This window comes from Phasianus colchicus, chromosome 31 (genome assembly GCF_987193195.1).
Source record: "Phasianus colchicus chromosome 31, bPhaCol1.hap1.1, whole genome shotgun sequence".
NCBI lineage: Eukaryota > Metazoa > Chordata > Aves > Galliformes > Phasianidae > Phasianus > Phasianus colchicus.
The window spans coordinates 313428-334007 of record NC_143466.1 but is presented as its reverse complement, the minus strand read 5'-3'; the positions used below and the strand labels follow the sequence as shown (position 1 = coordinate 334007).

The 20580-nt window shown below is 39.3% G+C and overlaps 1 protein-coding gene across 6 annotated transcripts in view; it reads right to left on the bottom strand.

Annotated features, from left to right (window-relative positions):
• Positions 1–20580, bottom strand: part of LOC149914094 (uncharacterized) — a 155188-nt gene that overhangs the window by 79098 nt on the left and 55510 nt on the right. The gene's annotated exons all lie outside the window — the stretch shown is intronic.

Genomic DNA, 20580 nt, shown 5'->3' with positions numbered 1-20580 from the left:
TCCCATGACTAAGCAAAAGCCAGGACATCTTTATTTCAGCTGAAACCAGAACAAGTGTTAAAAAGGACACAAAAGCATACCAAAAAAAAAAAAAAAAAAAATTACCTAAATTTAAATTTAGAAAAAGTTTGGCTTTCTTGAGTTCCAAGGTGATACAGTCTCCTTGTTGTCCTTCTCCATGGAAAATTACACCTTCACTTTCAGAGGTCTTAAATTTCAGAGAGATGACATCTTTCAATGTTTTCATTTTCTTGTTCCTGAATCTGTATGGTAGCACTACGTGGCCATCAAAATTGATAACATCAGCCCCTAATGAAGAAAAAAAAAAAAAAAAAAAAAACATAACATTGTTTATGAGCGATTATATATTCCAGTAGCTATTGGAAAAAACAGATACGTTGTATGTAGATTGTATCTGAACAGAATAAAAACCTGTGCAAGTGCAGTATGCATTGCAAATATATTTTCTATTGACCAAGGATTATTCCTATAAAAAGTAGGAACGAGGAAGGGCATAAGTTTAATTCATAGGATGTAAAAAACCAGCATCAGGAAAACAAATACTGCCACAGTACTAATTTTATTCTGACTTTTCTTAAATGTATTTGCTTTCCTATGCATTTTCTTAACTAGTTGACAACTTCTGAGTTATCATTAATTACTCATATTATGCCTCCTAAAATCAAATATATGCATCTGTGAAGACTGTAATCACTAAGACATGAAACTAAAAAAATTGTGTAGGAGTTTTAAAATATTTTTCCTTGCCTTGTTCAGTTGTATATATAGAAATGTTTGATAAAATTTAGCTTCAACTGGTCTTGAGAAGAAAAAATTCTATCATTTGGACCAAGCTTTTATCTAGGTTTGGTTTTATTCAAAATCAGGGAGGAAAACTGAGGGATGCAATGATTATCTTTTAAAGTTAATCCAATATTCATGTAAAAGTTGCATAATATACTACAAAATTTGATATATTCTTATTTTCATTTTTTTAAGAATGAGACAGAATTTTTCACAACTTTTTTTGGATGCACGGTCCAGAAGTAATAGCTACAGAATTTCATTTCAATGAACAGGCATACTTCTAGTGAGTTTTGAATCTTCTCTTTTAAAAACAGTTCAGTAAAAGACTGCAAACATATAGATCTTTAAAATTTTATAGATTTGTTTAATAAAACCCTTTAAAAGCCACTTAACCTGTGACCAGTAACTAGTGCCCTAGCTATTATTTCTATGAGTATTTCCTCCTCTCTATTCACAACTAATAATTTAAATTCTTTAAAAATAATTCTTTAAAATGTTGATCTTTTTAAAGAAAAGAGTCTTCCCCACTTATATTCTACGGAAGCGTCCACTGTTATTGGCACAACATATTAGTATAATTCATTTCATGTTCTGAATTAAATAAAAAATAAAATTTATCATAAATTCTTCAATTACATCTTCCTTATTTTTGCCTGCTTCTATTGTGTGCCTATTTTCTTGTGTGACTGCTTGTAACTTTCTAAAAATCCTAACTAGTTTTTGTTATCATGGTGGAAAGTAACTTAAATCTTTCAGACCTTCTCAAAAACACACAAACAAAAACATTCCATTGTGCAGTTAGTGCAGCAGAATCTTAAAAAATTCCATTATAGCATTTTGTACATGATTAATATTACATATAAATGATTAATAAATTATATATATTTCAGTTCAAATTTAGGTAGTCAACATTATCCGCTATTATGTTAAAAAAGTTGCCTTTGTTTTTGGCAACATATGTCAGACATGCATTTTAAAAAATGCTTACTTTGAAGTAATTCTTGAAATATTATTTTTCATCCAGATTCAGTGAAGCGCCTAAAGAAATGTCTACAACCATGCCTAAATGTCTGGGAATTTAGGGGATACCAAAATGATCTGCTGAGTCAATTTTTACGAGTTCTGAGTCCTCAACTGCTATCAAGAGGCTGCTTATGTACAGCATCAATGTAGGCTTCTTTTCACATTCTATGATTTCCAGGAACATTTTTGCAGTGATAGAAAAGTTATCTGAGTGTCAGAGAAAAGCAAGCTTCATGATGTTTATTCTTTACTGAAAGTATGTACAAACAGAACCAATGTTTCATTCTATTTCATTGTCCAGTCACAAAATCCACAACACATCTTCTATTCAGTAACTAAACAACAGTCAGTTGAGATCAAGGCTCGCAGTTATGTTTATTAAGTGCCTGTCCATACATCCTTTCACCATTAAGCAAAGTGAGTTTTCTGATATACGCACCAACACATTGTGTTTCTGTCCTTCAGGATTTTTCCAGCTAGACCAGGCATGTCCAACCCATGGACTGTGGACAACATGCAATCTGGCGCAGCCTGTCAAGAGGCCCAGCCTCTGCCCCTCACCACCATGGTGATTAGTCTTCTTAACCTACCTGCCTGGTCTGGCCCTAGGTGCTCACCTAGAAACAACCACACATAGATCTGCCACTAACATCATGGTGACTGAAACCAGGAGCTCAGTGTACAGGTAAGTCAGGTTATGGCAAATAATTTTATACTATTTGATACTTTAGCCAAAAACAGTACTGCAAACAGTGAAAAACAGGCAGCCATGCTTTTTTTTTTGATAAAGGAATTTGAGACTATATTTCAAGACTGATGAAAAGAATCTTCTTTTCTTTTCTTTTCTTTTCTTTTCTTTTCTTTTCTTTTCTTTTCTTTTCTTTTCTTTTCTTTTCTTTTCTTTTCTTTTCTTTTCTTTTCTTTTCTTTTCTTTTCTTTTCTTTTCTTTTCTTTTCTTTTCTTTTCTTTTCTTTTCTTTTCTTTTCTTTTCTCTTTTCTTTTCTTTTCTTTTCTTTTCTTTTCTTTTCTTTTCTTTTCTTTTCTTTTCTTTTCTTTTCTTTTCTTTTCTTTTCTTTTCTTTTCTTTTCTTTTCTTTTCTTTTCTTTTCTTTTCTTTTCTTTTCTTTTCTTTTCTTTTCTTTTCTTTTCTTTTCTTTTCTTTCTTTTCTTATCTTTTCTTTTCTCTTCTTTTCTCTTCTTTTCTTTTCTTCTTTTTCTTTTGTGTACTCATGACCCTATTTTCAGTTCCCATAAATAAATTACCTGCAAATTTTTAAATGTAATGTGTAGAGTTACAATCACATATTTAACTCAAACATTGATCCTGTCTCTTCATCAGACTTCTGTGAGACCTCTCTTAGCAGAGACAAACATTCCTTGCTTCACCACCCCATCTTATTCATGTCATTGCTCTCTGATTGTACATAAATTTGTGAACAACAGTTATCAAGGATGAAGCACAGAATGAATGAAATTTCATCAAAAGTCTCTCACTAACACCTTGAGAACTCACTAGGAATTGCAACCACTACTATAAAAACAGAGTTGTGCGTTGATTTCACAGAAATGAAATCAAATATCTTACTAGTTTTATGGTTCCCCACCCCCCGCCCCCTTTTTAAAAATTAAAAATTGAAATGTTTTGTTACTTACATACATAAACTATATTATATATTTTACAAGAGATGCTCCAAAAATAATGCCTCCTGCTTTATTGTGTTGGCCCATGGTGACAGAGACAGATGTTGAAAGTGTGGTAGTAGAGGCTGAAACTTCCTGACCATATTCCATCACATTTTGTGTGTGACAGATGGAAGCAGGATGGTGGTCTGACAAAATAACCTCTGACACAGAAGTGCATAAGAAGCAAAGGTGGATAATTCAATTCCTCCAGGTGGAAAATTGGCTCTCATTGACATTCACTGGTGATGACTCAACACTGATGAACACCAACAGTGGATGTGAATACGAGTTGGTAGGTGGTAGACTTCAGCAATTGTGACAGCTAGTCTCCTCCTCTGGTGCAGGTTTTTACAAGAATGGCCTGTGGTTTCTTGTTCATCCCTGGTGAAAATACACAGCTAGTGGTGGTGATTTTCTTGAAAAAATAGTATTATGAGGCTGAGAATTTGCTCTATCAAATAGTGTTATTATGCTCTTTGTATCTGTTGTAGTTTCCATGGAGACATTACTTGCAGTAACCTACGTACATGTAGCCCACAAAAATTCCTCTTTTCTCAGAACATACCAGGCAAACCAAAAGTACGGAAACCCATGCACCAATCACTAATTCATAGGTCACTCTGAAAGTAATGCTTGCTATTTAGTTACATGCAAACTATAATAGAGGTTTATCTAGACATGAACCAGCAGTATGCCCAGGTAGCCAAGAAGGCCAATGGCATACTAGCTTGTACCAGAAATAGTGCTGCCAGCAGGAGCAGGGAAATGATCATCCCTCTATACTAAGTTATAGAGAGGCTGCATCACAAGTACTGTGTTCAGTTTTTAGCCCCTGACTAGAAGAAAGACATTGAAAGCCTGGAGTTTGTCCAGAGAAGGGCAATTAAACTGGTGAGGGGTCTGGAGCACAAGTCTTATGAGGAGCAGCTGACGGAACTGGGATTGTTTAGTCTGCAGAAGAGGAGGCTCAGGCATGACCTTATTGCTCTCTACAACTACCTGAAAGAAAGTTGTGGCAAGGTGAGCGTCAGCCTCTTCTCCTTTGTAACTAGCAATAGGACTAGAGGGAATGGCTACAAGCTGTGATAGAGGAGTTCAGGTTGGATGTTAGGAAAAGCTTTTTTTCCAAAAGATTGGTCAAGCACTGGGATGGACTGCCCTGGGAGTGGCAAGTTAGATCAGAAAAAGGTAATACTTTCTTTCTCTACTTGAAACAGTCATAGGCTCCACAAAATTCTTCCTGTGGAAGTAAAAGAGATTAAGAAGACTGAGGGGATAGATTCTGTAGTGCAAGTTTCCTCATGTCTCTCTATGACATTGTTACTCTACATTCTACTGGAGTAAAAGGCACCTACAGAGCATTTTTATTTCATGTTATTTTTGAACACAATTGATGTAATAGCAGCTTAGTATCACCAAAATAGACATGTCACATCACTGGAAGGTTTTCAGGCTCTTTCCAATTGCCTATATATATATGTACAGATATATATTAATATGTAGATATTTTCATGGATCACCTCAACCTATCATGACTTCCACAGCATTGACTTCGCATCCTATGAAGGAGGTCAAAGGAAAGAATTTAATTTTCTGCTGTTTGTAAAGTCCCCTATGTAGAACATATCACCTTTCCCCTAAGATCAGCTGGTATCTCTTTGTAACATCAGCATAAGTTACCTTGACTGTCAAGCATGTGACTCACATCTAATCAAGACTTTGACTAGATTTTTGTGGGTTTGTGGGTTCTCAATATGTAGCTCATGAAATACAAGTATCCTTTTCATACCTGGATCAGTCTTTCAGTCATGCAGTTATGTTCTTTTCATTATCAATTTACTTAAATTAATATCACACACTTTAACAGAGTCAAGTAAAAGTATCACATATTTCTAAAACACGGCCCTGAATATTATGCTTTGAAATCATTCAATTAAAAAAGAAACAGGACTAATCTTTGATTGAGTAGCTTTCTTTTATTCCTAGCTAAGCTACCAGCATGTGCACTGGCCTATATAATAATTCAATATAATAATTCACCTAAAGATTACATAGCAATTATGTTTAAGAGTCATTATGTATAGAAAGATGGTAATGACTTATGTTCCTTCTACAATGACTCTCAGCTATTTAATATCACGATAATAACCATGACAAGAAATGGTACTTAGACAGTAAAACATATTGTTCCTATAATTGAAGCGTAAATATACAATATTTTTCATCCTTAGTCACTAAACTAACTACCATTAATAGGAAAGAGACAGTATATAAGTGTATACATATATGTTTATATATTTGTTTATATATTTACTTAGTGCACGAGAGAGACAGGAAAAGAGGAAGAGAGACAAAAATGTGGTAAGATGGGAAAAAAGTAACTGACAATATTGAAAATAAATATATGCATTTAAATAAGAAATATAAATCTAATTACTTTAAACCTGAATTCTCCACTGTTGGATTTCCTGAGATATGGATAAGCACTATTGACATGTTAAAAATACAACACCACTTTCATCTGGCTAGGAAAATGTATTAGCCCTTAATCCAATATATTTCTGTGATGCCACATTTAAGCAGTTTTCCTCTGAAGAACAATAAATCAGAATATCTCGAAGAAGGTGTTAAAAAATCTGGTGACAAAAGTGACCCCAATTCCAAATCTCAAAGGAAAATAAGTCACCACCCACAGTCTTATTACCTTATTAGACTTGGGTAGGCTTGTTCAGATATTTTTTGCCCTATACTTGTGTCTACTTGAAGAATTTTGTAAATTTTGGTCAGTGAACAAAATCTGTAAAAGAGATTCCTTTTTGAATTCCAAAATAATTCATTTAATTAATTACAAACAATTTTGAATTAGACTCAGACTCCAGAACTTCCCTATTTCCTCTTTTTTCTGGTGACGGAAGTGTAACTATATGTCATGGTTTTAGATTTTTGTTCTCAGTATTCCACATCATAACATCATGTAGTACATGTTAAAGCATTAATGCTCCTGTTCCATGCATAGTAGATACTTTGGGGTACCTGTTTTAGAAGAGAAGAAGAACTATATCCCCCAGAGGACTGCTCACTGTTCTGTTACCATTTCTGCTCAGTGGGAAAGATAAAAACCATTCGTAGATCTCTTGACTTCCCTTTTTTGATTTTCTGGCTCATCTCTGCTCCCAGCCATATCACCTCAGCTTAATTAGAGTAAGGCTTCTATTTTTCAGACACTCTCACTTTAGTTATTAGCTTCAATTCTAATTACGTTATATTATATTGCATTATAGTATGTTATCTTGCATTCTGATATCTTATTTAGTAAATTAGTTTGTTTCTCCTCAGATCATTGCCACTGTGCTGTTTTTAGACCCATCTCCCTACCTTTTCCCCTTTTCCTTTTCCCAGGGCTTGGATTCGCAGGTTCCCCTGCCTCATTAGTCTATTACCTATGTTAGTGTCTGAAAAGTGCTAGAATAGAAGTAGAATAGTGCATAGAGGTGCTCATTCACAAAAACTCAACAGTGATTTCATAACAGCTAATTTAGCTACTTTGATAAACGTTTCTGCCTTGAATTACTAAAAAATTCCTGCTAAGAGCAGGTGTCAGTGAATTTACATTGGACAGAATAGCAGTGTACTTTCCAGAGAAATGCTTGTGAATATATCTGAAATCAAGCCAACAATATTCATAGGAAATTTACCATTCACACATATTTCAAAATTGCCAATGGCTTCTACACGATCAACTCTGCACACTTCTTACAAAACATTTCACTGGGATTAAAAATATAAAGGTTCTGTACTAATGATTGCTGGCAATCTTAGGTGAAATTTTTCTCACTTTTTCCACTTCCATTAACTCTATTTCATCTGACATACTTTTTAGATTAAAACATTTTTAGAGTGAGGATCTTCACTTTCAGCATTCTTTTCTTAACATATTATGTGAGCCTTATGCTGCTGTATGGGCACTAATGCATATACTAATTCTGTATGACTAAAAAGCATTAACCGTGAATCTATCCTTTAAAAGCATCTATCTTTCAAAAACGTAAAATGTATCAAAGAGCCTCTCGCTGGGCTACCATATTCCACACACGTAGAGTATTTTGTTGTTGTTATTAATCACGGGCACCAAAATATCATTATGAAAATTTAAGCACGTAAACAATATATTATCAACATACTGCTCTGATGACCAAGAAGGCCAATGAGTTCATTGAAAAGAGCATGGCCAGAAGGTCCAGGGAGGTGATCTTCCCCCTCTGCTCTGCTCTGGTCAGGCCTCACCTGGAGTACTCTATCCAGGTCTGGGCTTCCCAGTACAAAAAATGCAGGGATCTCCTGGAGATAGTCCAGCAGAGGACCACAAGTGACCTGGAGAGTCTCCCCTATGAGGAAAGGCTAGGTAACCTGAATCTTTTCAGCCTTGAGAAAAGAAGACTGAGAGGGGATCTTATTAATGTCTATAAATATCTTAAGTGTGGGAGTCAAAGGGACATGGCCAACCTCTTTTCAGCAGTCCATGGGGACAGAACAAGGGGAAATGGCCATAAAGTTGAGCATAGGAAGTTCCGAACCAATAAGAGAAAGAACTTCTTCACAATGAGGGTTACAGAGTACTGGAACATGTTGCCCAGAGCTTTTCTTCAGAGGAGGGGAGTTACATTCAGCTAGATTGAGTCAAGGTTAGATATCATGGGGAAGACAGAGACCCCCATGCTTTCTGGGAGCGCATCCTCATGGGGACAGTCTTTTTCTCCCAGCTGGAAGATGTCCATGCTGCAGCATGTGTCTGGTGCCGCTTGTGCTCCTGTCACTGAGCACCTGTGAGAAAAGCCAGGCTTCATGATCTTCCACAATCCCAGTAAGCATCTGTAGGTAACACTCACTTTTTTTAATACTGATTGTAGGCAGTTCCCTCAGCCTTTGCTGCGACTGCTGGGTGCCCTGGACTCTCACCAGCCCTGGCTGAGCTCTTGCTCCATGTGGCAATGTCTTTTTCATACCAGGGACACCAGGTAGGGACTTAAGAATCCACATGCAGATTCTCAAGGTCCAAAAGGGGGGAAAAAATAGAGAGAGAAATATGTGTTGTTTTTGTTGTTTTTGTGAGTTCGTTTTCTTAAGTATTACTCATTTTTTATTTATTGAATCAATTGTTCAATATGCCTCATCTTGAAAAGATGACCTTCATGCTGAACTTCAGGCTGCTTCATGTCAGAACCAAAGTCATCTTCTCCACATGAGTAGCCACTTCTGTAACTTGTTTGACACATTCTCAGGGCCCCAGTCAGCTCAGGTCCTTCTGCTGGATTCCTTCTGTTGTCCTGGCACAGCAGCTCAGAGAATGCTGGTCTCTGCCTTCCCCTATTCCTGAGGACTTGGGGAAGAAGAAATGACAGATTTTGGCAAGGGAAAAGGATGGAGATGCGAAGGATGGTCTCACAGGAGCTTTTGTTGTCAAAAGAATTACCAGGAATGGCCATGTGAGCCTGCAAGGTGGTACTGGAGTTGGGACTCCGCCAGCTAGTGGTAAACTTATGGGATGGATAGTTTGGTGCCAAGACAGAGGTGGCCATCTGGGGAGAGGTGGACAGGACCCTGCCTGGCCACCAGAGCACACAGCTAGTTTGAGCTGAAGGGGAAATACTTTGTCCAGTAAAGATCCCAGTAAATCCTGGGAAAGCATCCTTCAGGAATAATATTGCAATATTTTTTGGAATTTGGAATACTTCTTTCTTTCCAGACTTGTCCAAACTTGAAGTTTTTTAATTAGATCTTCTTCCTCTGTCACTGGTGTAAAAAATCAGACTTAAATAACAGTGTGGGTTTCTATTCTGTTTTTGTTTCCAATTATCAGTCTCATTACTTATTATTATCTAGCTGGGATTGTATATTGTACAATAACAGAAAACTTCCTCACAGTCTTTGTACTTCATATAAAATCAGCTGTAACTTAATTCACAATGACATAAACAATGTGATAACACCATAGCTTATGCTTCCATTTAAAATTTATCATTTCTATTTTTGTAAAATAACATCAGTTCGTATAATCTGTGTACAATTCAGTCTGATTGCTTAGAATAACTTGTTACAAATGTTAAATAGCTGTCATGCTAATACATCATAAGACGTGATGAATATGTAGTTTTTAGGAAGAGTGCCACAAGAGCTCTATCCATCTTTGAAGAGCCACATTTTTTATAAGGAACCTATTTCATACTCATACATAAAGCACAGTTGTTTAGCTTTGTTTATCTTTGCAGAAGCTTGCTTATGAATATAAATAACACATTTTATAGAAGAGAGAAAGAAAGGTAGAAAGAAAGTAGCAGTAGCACATCCTTCTTTTCATAAATTCTCTTAGAAAGTTAACTGAGTTTCACTGAAGGGAATGAATCAATGGTCCTTTATAAAGAAAAAATCAATTAGAAAGTCATTACATAAACGTTAGCATTCAAAAAATAAAATTATATATTAAAGCCAATTAGACTGTATGTCAGAACTACGGTGAATTGCACTTGCACTGATGTATGCAAAATCATTAGCAACCTCCATGTCCAAGAAATGTAGAGAGTGAAAAAGAACATGTTTATAGACAACTGAATTTTCTTTTGCAAGCTATCTCAAGCAGCAGATGACTTCTCTGGGCTTTTTAAGAGGTTTACTTTGTCTATCTCAAGTGTTACTGTTGTTACTGAAATTAGAACACTTGAGGCAACACATAAGACAACAGCCACTCCTGTGGCATCCAGGAGGGCTATAGGAAGAACAGGAATCCCAGTAGAGTCTTTCTCCCAATAGCTTGCTGTAGTCCTGGTGTGATTTGTGTTTAATGCCACACTGGAGAGGCAGATGGTGTTAAACATTGAGAAGGAGCACTACTGAGCATCTCACAGAAGAGCTGAAGTCCCCTCCTGTGGATGCAATGGGACAGTCAATCTTATTTATTTCCTTAATGACAGCAAATAGGCTAGCTAACTTTTCGTGTTTGGGTCTGCATCACAGAAGATGCAGGTATCTCTCCCTGATGGGTTTGTTCTGAGCAATCAGAAGCAGAAGATATCTCTCCCTGTAAGTCAGATGCTGTAGCTTGCAAAATTAAACATTCCGATACAGGTTGTCACATCATACAACCACTGCAAGGGATGGGGCATTTCAACTGTATCACAGTTTCAGGATTTTTGTAAATGGTATTTCACATCTTAACATCAGGTAGTGCACTGGGAGTTAAAGAGTTAATGCTCCAGTTCTGTGGATTGTTGATATTTCTAGGTATAGCTGTCTCAGAAGACAACTATATAGCCCAGAGGACTTTACGTTTTTATTTTCTGTTTGGATGGGAAAACAAAACTGTTTGCAAATCATGAGACATCTCCTTTTTCCTTTCCGCTCATCTCTACAGCGTGTGTGCTCCCTAGCCATCTCACCTTCAGCGTTAGAGTAAGGCCTTTGTTTTTTGGACACTCTCATTTTATTTGATTTCTTAGCTTCCATTTCGATTATATTATATTATATTGTGTTATCTTGCATTTCAATATCTCATTTAGTAAATCAACTTTTCTCCTCAGATCATTGTTGTTTCATTTTTAGGCCCATCTCTCTACCCTTTACCCTCTCTACCCCTTTTCCCCTTCCCCCTTTCCCAAGGTGTGGGTCTGTGGGTCCCCCTGACCCATTAGTCATGGAACCAGGCTGAACTGGCCTGTAAACCATTGACATACTGCATCTACCATTAGAGGTTCAATCCTAAACACAGTAGATAGAGAGAAAAGGAGACACAGAAGTCTGAATTCATTACATATGTTTCTGAACACATATTCAACATAATACACATTTTAGTTAGATATAACTGAAATGCAAATGGCATGCATTTCATTTCAGAAACGAGATGCATTTCTGAGCTGAGGTAAAAACTATGTTTAGTTAGAAAAGCTGAATTAGGGTACTTAGTGCCAGAGATGCTTAAGTAACAAAGACATCCCTATAGCTCTGTAGATGTGAAGGAGGTATGAGATGAGACAACAACTGCTGGACAGACAAAATGCCTGAGTGTGCCTCAGCTGGTGAAAGATACCTAAATTCAGAAACATAATTTGTCCTAGGTTCCTAAAACACTTCCGTATGAGATGTATACTGTCCTAACGCTATCCATTTATCTTCTAGCAATATGTACTTAGATTAGACAAGTTTGTATAAAAGTCTAATCAAATGTTCTGATAACGGTTATTTTTATATTTGAATTCAGGCATAATGGACCATAGGGTCATGAAGAGTAGATGGTGCATATACAAATTCATATCCACTTCATAATTTATAACAATTAGTAATTTTGATGACAGAATACTAGTTTTTGGGAACAAACATACCTAAAACTACACCCATTTGGTCTAGAATAGCAAACAATCACCAAAGTCAAATAACACAACTCAAAACACTTAGTACTCCACTAATAATTTCAAAATCTAGCACAAAGGACATTATTTTAAAGACTTAATCTGGATATATGAACAATAAACAGAAAAATAGAAGAAAAAAAAAAAACATGAAAAAAAAATGAAAGCAAATAATAAAGAAAGATTGTTAAAGAAAAAATGGTTATGACTGCTACTGGAGTACTGTGTTCAGGGAATCCAGAACAACCACATATTATATTCTTATTGTCCCTCATTTAATCGTTGCTAGCAAAACCTATGCTTTAAATAAAATGCTTTTATACTAACTTTTCATACATTAAATTTGATTTCTAAATCAAAATATACCTAAGTCAGGTTTCAATGTAAGATATTTATAAAGTAGCCAGTATTAAATAAATTGTTTGAATATTTATTTTACAACTTGAAAGTCTATTTTGCAACTGTAGCTCATTTTCTTTGGCTCTACTTCAAAAAAAAAAAAAAAAATCCTTTTGTGTCTCACATGTCTTAAATCATCTTAAAATGTCTTAAGACATCTTAAGTCACTGCATGTGTTTAGGAGCTGGTTGATCACATCTGAGAAGTGCTTGTAACAGGAAGCAACGTTGTAGTATCTTTTATTCCAACAAGTTAATCAGTAAATCCGCTCTGCTTTCATTGCGCATCATCTGTAAACTGAAAAGCTGGAGGCTGACTTGCATATTTGCTAATGCGCTAATGCAGTAAATGATAAGAATATGTAAGTGGTTGATTCTAATCACAGCCTTGTGAAGCTATATTGCAGAAAGCAGAATTAAATCCATAGGGCTACCCTGGACATCTGTTGTGTGGAGCTCTGACTTTGCAATTCCTATTGACAGCTACATCAAACATCCGAGTGCTTGAAATATTTGAGTGAGTGACCAGAACTCTTTAGGCTCAAATGAGATGCTGCATTACTGCATTAATAATCAGAGGAATGTTCATCAGTTCAGACATCTACAAGTTAGACACTATATTTCTATCTAAACTCTGAATTTTAAATAGACTTGTTTTCTTAGAATGTAAGAATATTTTACCATTGTGTGCATTGACACAGCTAATCATAGCTGCTAATCATAAATGAGCAGATTTGTAGAAAGATTCAAGCATTAAGCGTTATCTGGAGTATTATGTTCAGGTCTGGGGCCCCCAATACAAGAAGGAAAGGGAGTTGTTAAGGTCCAGAGGAGAGCCACAGAGATGATAGAGGGATGGAGCACCTCCCCTACAAAGACAGGCTAAGGCACATGGACTTGTTCAGCCTGGTTAAAAGAAGGCTACGGGGTGACCTCTTGGCAGCATGTGACATGGAGTATGGAGAGATCAACTTTTCACAGTCTCAGCAAAGATATATTATGCTTCAAATTATGATAGATTCAAAGAAAAACAGAGATTATGCATGGAAAAGGGATGACAATCTGTTAAGCTTATTACTAAAATGCTATCAATACTGAAGGCTTTTGTGGGGTTAAGAATGTAAACTGGGAAATAATATGTAAGAGCCATTTAAAGTTCAATAAATATGCAGTAGAACCACATGACTCAGGAAGTTTTTGAGCCAAAACTAATTCAAAAGTAGAAGAACACTGTCTGGAAGCAACATACCTATTTTTATTTTTTTTATATATACACTTCTTACCAGATCCCAAAGAGATGGCCTTTTCTTACATTTATATATATATAGAAAAAATAAAAATATGGCCTTTTCCCTCTCAAGCATCTGTTTTCTCACCAATACCTGGCATTTTCTCCCAGAAATACCAGCTTTCTCACGGATACATGACCTTCTCCCCCCCACATCAGACATTTTCTCCCAGAAATATGTCATTTGAGCACAGAGATCAAGTCTCCCCGAAAAGGACTTTTCTGAGAAATACCTGACATTTTCTCTCCAAAATACTACTTGACACTCCTCCAGTGGACATTTTCTCCCGTGTTTACCATATTTTCTCCCCGAGACCACTTGGCACACCAAAAATACCGCAGTTGCTCTCCTCTACAAGACAGTCTTTCCCACTGTTTCCCACGTTTCTCCCTCATTTATCTCATTTGCTCCCTGAAGTTCCAGCTTTCTCCTCCTTCGATGACATTTTCTCCCAGAAATTCCCGTTTTTCACCCAGAGGATGGCATCTTCTTCCAAAAAGAACACCTTAGCTCCCAGAAATACCAGCTTTCTCCAATCCAATGAGATTAGCTCCCAGAAATACTGCTTTTTGCCCAAACACATGATCTATTCCACCACAACTATCATGTTTTAATCCTCAAGAATACATTCTCTACCAGACCTATGCCATTTCCTCCCACAAATACCAGCCTTCTCCCAAATACGTGGCATTTCCTCCCACAAGTACTACTCGGCCATCCAAAAGAGGACATTTCCTCCCCAAAGAAGGAGACTTGCTCCCTGAAAAAACAGCCTTCTCCCCAAACAGATGAAGTTTTCTACCAGAAAAACAGCTTTTCTTAGATATGCTTTACGCTTCATCCACAAAATACTATATGACAATGCCAAAGGTGACTTTTTCCAACAAAAATACGATCTTGTCTCCCACAAATATCACCATTCTCCCAAACAGATGACATTTTCTACCACAAGTACTACTTCACACTCCACAGGATGAGACTTACCATCATACTTTTCTAGACTTCATATCACAGTTTCCTCCCAAATTAGATTTCCTTCCAGACATACCAGCATTCCCCGAAACAGAGGACATTTTCCCCCGGAAATACCATCATACCATCTTTTCTCCCAGAAATACCAGCTTTCTTACAAATACTTCACATTTCCTCCCATTTACACTACTTCACACTCCTAACAATCCTACGGCCGTTTCATCTCCCAAATGTGTTTCTGCCAGAAATACCAGTTGTCTCTTAAATATATGAAGCTTTCTTCTTATACAATCCTCAAGATGACATTTTCTCCAAACAGAGGACATTTTCTCTCAGAAATACCAGGACTCGTATGAATATTTCAATTTGCTCCCGAATATACAACATTACACTCCTCAAGAGGACAGTTTCTTCCAGAAATGTGGCATTTTATCACACCTAGACCATTTTTATCCCCAATAGAACTCATTTTCCCCCACAAATACCACTACTCCAAGAAATAGCTCCCATTCTCTACCAAAAATGCTGCTTTACTCTCCTCAAGATCACACTTACCCCCATCAAGATGGCAGTGTCACAGAAATACCAGCTTCTGCCCCCCAAAATAGGACATTTTCTCCCCAAAACAAGACATTTTCTCCCAGAAATACCACTTCTCTTAGAAATACCTCCCATTTCATCCCAGGAATACTACTTGACACTCCTCAAGATCACACTTACTCCCATCACAATGGCCTTTTCTCCCACATACACCAGGTTTCTCCGAAATACACCACATTTACTCCTACATAGACCAGTTTTCTCCCAAAGATGGCATACATTCACCCAGAAATTCCTGCCTATTCTTCAAAATACGGCCTTTTTCCCAAAAAAAAACAGCTTTCTGACAAACACATGTCATTTTCCAACCAAGTCTGCTACTATCTCCCAGAAACAGCCGGTTTCCGAGAAATACCTGACGTTTGCTCTCCCAAATACTACTTGACACTCCGCCAGAGAACATTGTCTCCCCTATTTACCACGTTTTCTCCCCAAGAGACCACTTGGCACACCAAAAAGACCACCGTTGCTCTCCAATACAAGATATTCTTTCCCACCGGTTCCCACTTTTCTCCCTCAACGATGTCATTTCCTCCCAGAAATGCCACTTTTCCCTTGGAAATTTCACCTTCTCTTCCAAAAAGAGGAGATTTGCTCCCAGAAATGCCCCTTCTCTTACAACTGCCACACGCTTTCTCCCCAAAAAGCCTCCAGGACAATGCCAAATGGGACACTTGCAGACAAGAAGAGGACACCTTCTCTCAGAAAGACCACTTTTCTCCCCAAGAGAGGAGATTTTCTCCCAATTGGATGACATTTGCTGTAAGAAAGACCTGTTTTCTTCCCTCAAGAGGACATTGTCTTTCCCACTGAGGACATTTTCTCCCAGAAGTACCGCTACTCTTAGAAACACTTCCATTTCCGCCCAAATCTACTCCATGACACGCCTCAGGATGACACTTACTCCCCGATTTGGGGCATTTTCTCCCAGAAATACCACTTCTCTCCCAAAGGGATGGCCTTTTCCCTCTCTAGCATCTGTTTCCTCACCAATACCTGGCATTTTCTCCAAGAAACACCAGCTTTCTCACACATACGTGACCTTCTCCCCCCCACATCAGATGTTCTCTCCCAGAAATATGGCATTTGATCACAGATATACTCTTTCCAGGGAATACCAGGTTTCATAAAAATACCTCATAATTTCTCCATGAAGTTGGTTAGCAAGATGACACTTTCACCCTAAATAGGAGATTTTCGCTCAGAAATGCATGCTTCCCCCTCACTGAACGGCATCTTCTCCCCAAATTAGGACATTATCTCCCCGAAATACCACATTTCTCCAATCCAATGACATTATCTCTACGGAGAGTTTGCAGTTGCTGCCCGTTAAATCGCTTTTCTCCCCGAATACCACTCTCAGACTTCAACAGCGATCTCGTCTTTCTCTCTCGGATGCCGAGAAAGACAGACATTATCCGGATGCTTTTCTTGGACGAGCGGCTTCTTCTGCGCACATCGCAAAGGAGCGGTTCTGACTTCTCCTTGTGTCCATGCATTCTGCACTACGCTTCTCTCTCATTCTCTCAGTATTTCCCTTGATTCCTTGCCGCATTTCGTTTTTGTGTGTTTATCCGATGCTACACTTCAGCATTCTGTGACGAACAGAGTAGAAGGGAAAAGCCCCTCTAATAAGGCAGCTAGAAGTTCCAGGAGCGACACACGTTGTGCTTTCAGAGAGGACGTTACAGAAAGTGGAGAGATGTGGATTCTTTCCTCCGGAGAAAAAAAACCTTGTTATTAGGAAATGCAGTATTCTGAAATCGCACGTTGTCGGCATCGCAATTTCGCAAATTCGCTCTCGTGGGTCGACAGCGCCACTCTCTGTTAACCGCTTCGGAGATTTTGCAGTTGCTGGCCGGGAAATCGCGGTTCTCCCCGAATGCCGCTTTCTGCCTTCAGCAGCGGTCTCGTCTCTCTCGGATGCCGAGAAAGGGCGACTTCAGCCGGATGCTTTTCATCAAAAAGCGGCTTCTTCTGCGCACATCACAACGGAGCGGTTCTGACATCATGTGTCCATGCATTCTGCACTACGCTTCTCTCTCATTCTTAACCCTCGATTCCTAGCGGCATTTCGTTTTTCTCTGTTTTTCCGATGCTACTCTTCAGCATTCTGTGACGAACAGAGTAGAAGGGAAAAGCCCCTCTAATAAGGCAGATAGAAGTTCCAGGAGAGACACACGTTGTGCTTTCAGAAAGGACGTTACAGAAAGTGGAGAGATGTGGATTCTTTCCTCCGGAGAAAAAACCCTCTGTTTTCAGGCAATGCAGTATTCTGAAATCGGACGTTCTCTGCATAGGAATTTCAATATTTCGCTCTCGTGGGTCGAAAGCAGCATAGTCGCTAAACCTCTACGGAGAGTTTGCATTTGCTGGCCGAGAAATCGCGGTACTCCCCGAATGCCGCTTTCTGCCTTCTGCAGCGGTCTCGTCTCTCTCGCATGCCGAGAAAGGGCAACTTCAGCCGGATGCTTTTTATCAAAAAGCGGCTTCTTCTGCGCACATCGCAAAGGAGCGGTTCTGACTTCTCCTTGTGTCCATGCATTCTGCACTACGCTTCTCTCTCATTCTTATGTCTGTATCTTGATTCCTAGCCACATTTCGTTTTTGTGTGTTTATCCGATGCTACACTTCAGCATTCTGTGACGAACAGAGTAGAAGGGAAAAGCCCCTCTAATAAGGCAGCTAGAAGTTCCAGGAGCGACACACGTTGTGCTTTCAGAGAGGACGTAACAGAAAGTGGAGAGATGTGGATTCTTTCCTCCGGAGGAAAAAAACCTTGTTATTAGGAAACGCAGTATTCTGAAATCGCACGTTGTCGGCATCGCAATTTCGCAAATTCGCTCTCGTGGGTCGACAGCGCCACTCTCTGTTAACCGCTTCGGAGATTTTGCAGTTGCTGGCCGGGAAATCGCGGTTCTCCCCGAATGCCGCTTTCTGCCTTCAGCAGCGGTCTCGTCTCTCTCGGATGCCGAGAAAGGGCGACTTCAGCCGGATGCTTTTCATCAAAAAGCGGCTTCTTCTGCGCACATCACAACGGAGCGGTTCTGACTTCATGTGTCCATGCATTCTTTATGTCTTTCCCTTGATTCCAAGCGACATATAGTTTTTCTCTGTTAATCCGATGCTACACTTCAGCATTCCTTGACGAAACGAGTAGAATTAGTGAAACTGCGATGCCGAGAACGTGCGAATTCAGTATACTGCATTTCCTGAAAACAGGGGTTTTTTTCTCCGGAGGAAAGAATCCACATCTCTCCTCTTTTTGTAACGTCCTCTCTGAAAGCACAACTTGTGTCTCTCCTGGAACTTCTATCTGCCTTATTAGAGGGGCTTTTCCCTTCTACTCTGTTCGTCACAGAATGCTGAAGAGTAGCATCGGAAAAACAGAGAAAAACGAAATGCCGCTAGGAATCAAGGATTAAGAATAAGAGAGAAGCGTAGTGCAGAATGCATGGACACAAGGAGAAGTCAGAACCGCTCCTATGCCATGTGCGCAGAAGAAGCCGCTCGTCGCAGAAAAGCATCCGGCTGAAGTCGGACCTTTCTCGGCATCCGAGAGAGACGAGACCGCTGCTGAAGGCAGAAAGCGGCATTCGTGGAGAACCGCGATTTCCCGGCAGCAACTGCAAACTCTCCGTAGTGGTTTAGAGACAGTGCTGCTTTCGACCCACGAGAGCGAAATATCGAAATTGCGATGCCGACAACGTGCGATTTCAGAATACTGCATTGCCTGAAAACAAGGGTTTTTTTCTCCGGAGGAAAGAATCCACATCTCTCCACTTTCTGCAACGTCCTCTCTGAAAGCACAACGTGTGTCTCTCCTGGAACTTCTATCTGCCTTATTAGAGGGGCTTTTCCCTTCTACTCTGTTCGTCACAGAATGCTGAAGAGTAGCATCGGAAAAACAGTGAAAAACGAAATGCCTCTAGGAATAAGAGGAAAGGCATAAGAATGAGAGAGAAGCGTAGTGCAGAATGCATGGACACAAGGAGAAGTCAGAACCGCTCCTATGCCATGTGCGCAGAAGAAGCCGCTCGTCGCAGAAAAGCATCCGGCTGAATTCGCCCTTTCTCGGCATCCGAGAGAGACGAGACCGCTGCTGAAGGCTGAAAGCGGCATTCGGGGAGAACCGCGATTTCCCGGCCAGCAACTACAAAATCTCTGAAGCGGTTAACAGAGAGTGGCGCTGTCGACCCACGAGAGCGAATTTGCGAAATTGCCATGCCGACAACGTGCGAATACAGCATACTGCATTGCCTGAAAACAGAGTGTTTTTTCTCCGGAGGAAAGAATCCACATCTCTCCACTTTCTGTAACGTCCTCTCTGAAAGCACAACGTGTGTCTGTCCTGGAACTTCTAGCTGCCTTATTAGAGGGGCTTTTCCCTTCTACTCTGTTCGTCACAGAATGCTGAAGTGTAGCATCGGATAAACACACAAAAACGAAATGCGGCAAGGAATCAAGGGAAATACTGAGAGAATGAGAGAGAAGCGTAGTGCAGAATGCATGGACACAAGAAGTCAGAACCGCTCCTTTGCGTTGTGCGCAGAAGAAGTCGCTCGTCCAAGAAAAGCATCCGGCTGATGTCTGTCTTTCTCGGCATCCGAGAGAGAAAGACGAGATCGCTGTTGAAGTCTGAAGGTCGTATTCGGGGAGAAAAGCGATTTAACGGGCAGCAACTGCAAACTCTCCGTAGAGATAATGTCATTGGATTGGAGAAATGTGGTATTTCGGGGAGATAATGTCCTAATTTGGGGAGAAGATGCCGTTCAGTGAGGGTGAAGCATGCATTTCTGAGCGAAAATCTCCTATTTAGGGTGAAAGTGTCATCTTGCTAACCAACTTCATGGAGAAATTATGAGGTATTTTTATGAAACCTGGTATTCCCTGGAAAGAGTATATCTGTGATCAAATGCCATATTTCTGGGAGAGAACATCTGATGTGGGGGGGAGAAGGTCACGTATGTGTGAGAAAGCTGGTGTTTCTTGGAGAAAATGCCAGGTATTGGTGAGGAAACAGATGCTAGAGAGGGAAAAGGCCATCCCTTTGGGAGAGAAGTGGTATTTCTGGGAGAAAATGCCCCAAATCGGGGAGTAAGTGTCATCCTGAGGCGTGTCATGGAGTAGATTTGGGCGGAAATGGAAGTGTTTCTAAGAGTAGCGGTACTTCTGGGAGAAAATGTCCTCAGTGGGAAAGACAATGTCCTCTTGAGGGAAGAAAACAGGTCTTTCTTACAGCAAATGTCATCCAATTGGGAGAAAATCTCCTCTCTTGGGGAGAAAAGTGGTCTTTCTGAGAGAAGGTGTCCTCTTCTTGTCTGCAAGTGTCCCATTTGGCATTGTCATGGAGGCTTTTTGGGGAGAAAGCGTGTGGCAGTTGTAAGAGAAGGGGTATTTCTGGGAGCAAATC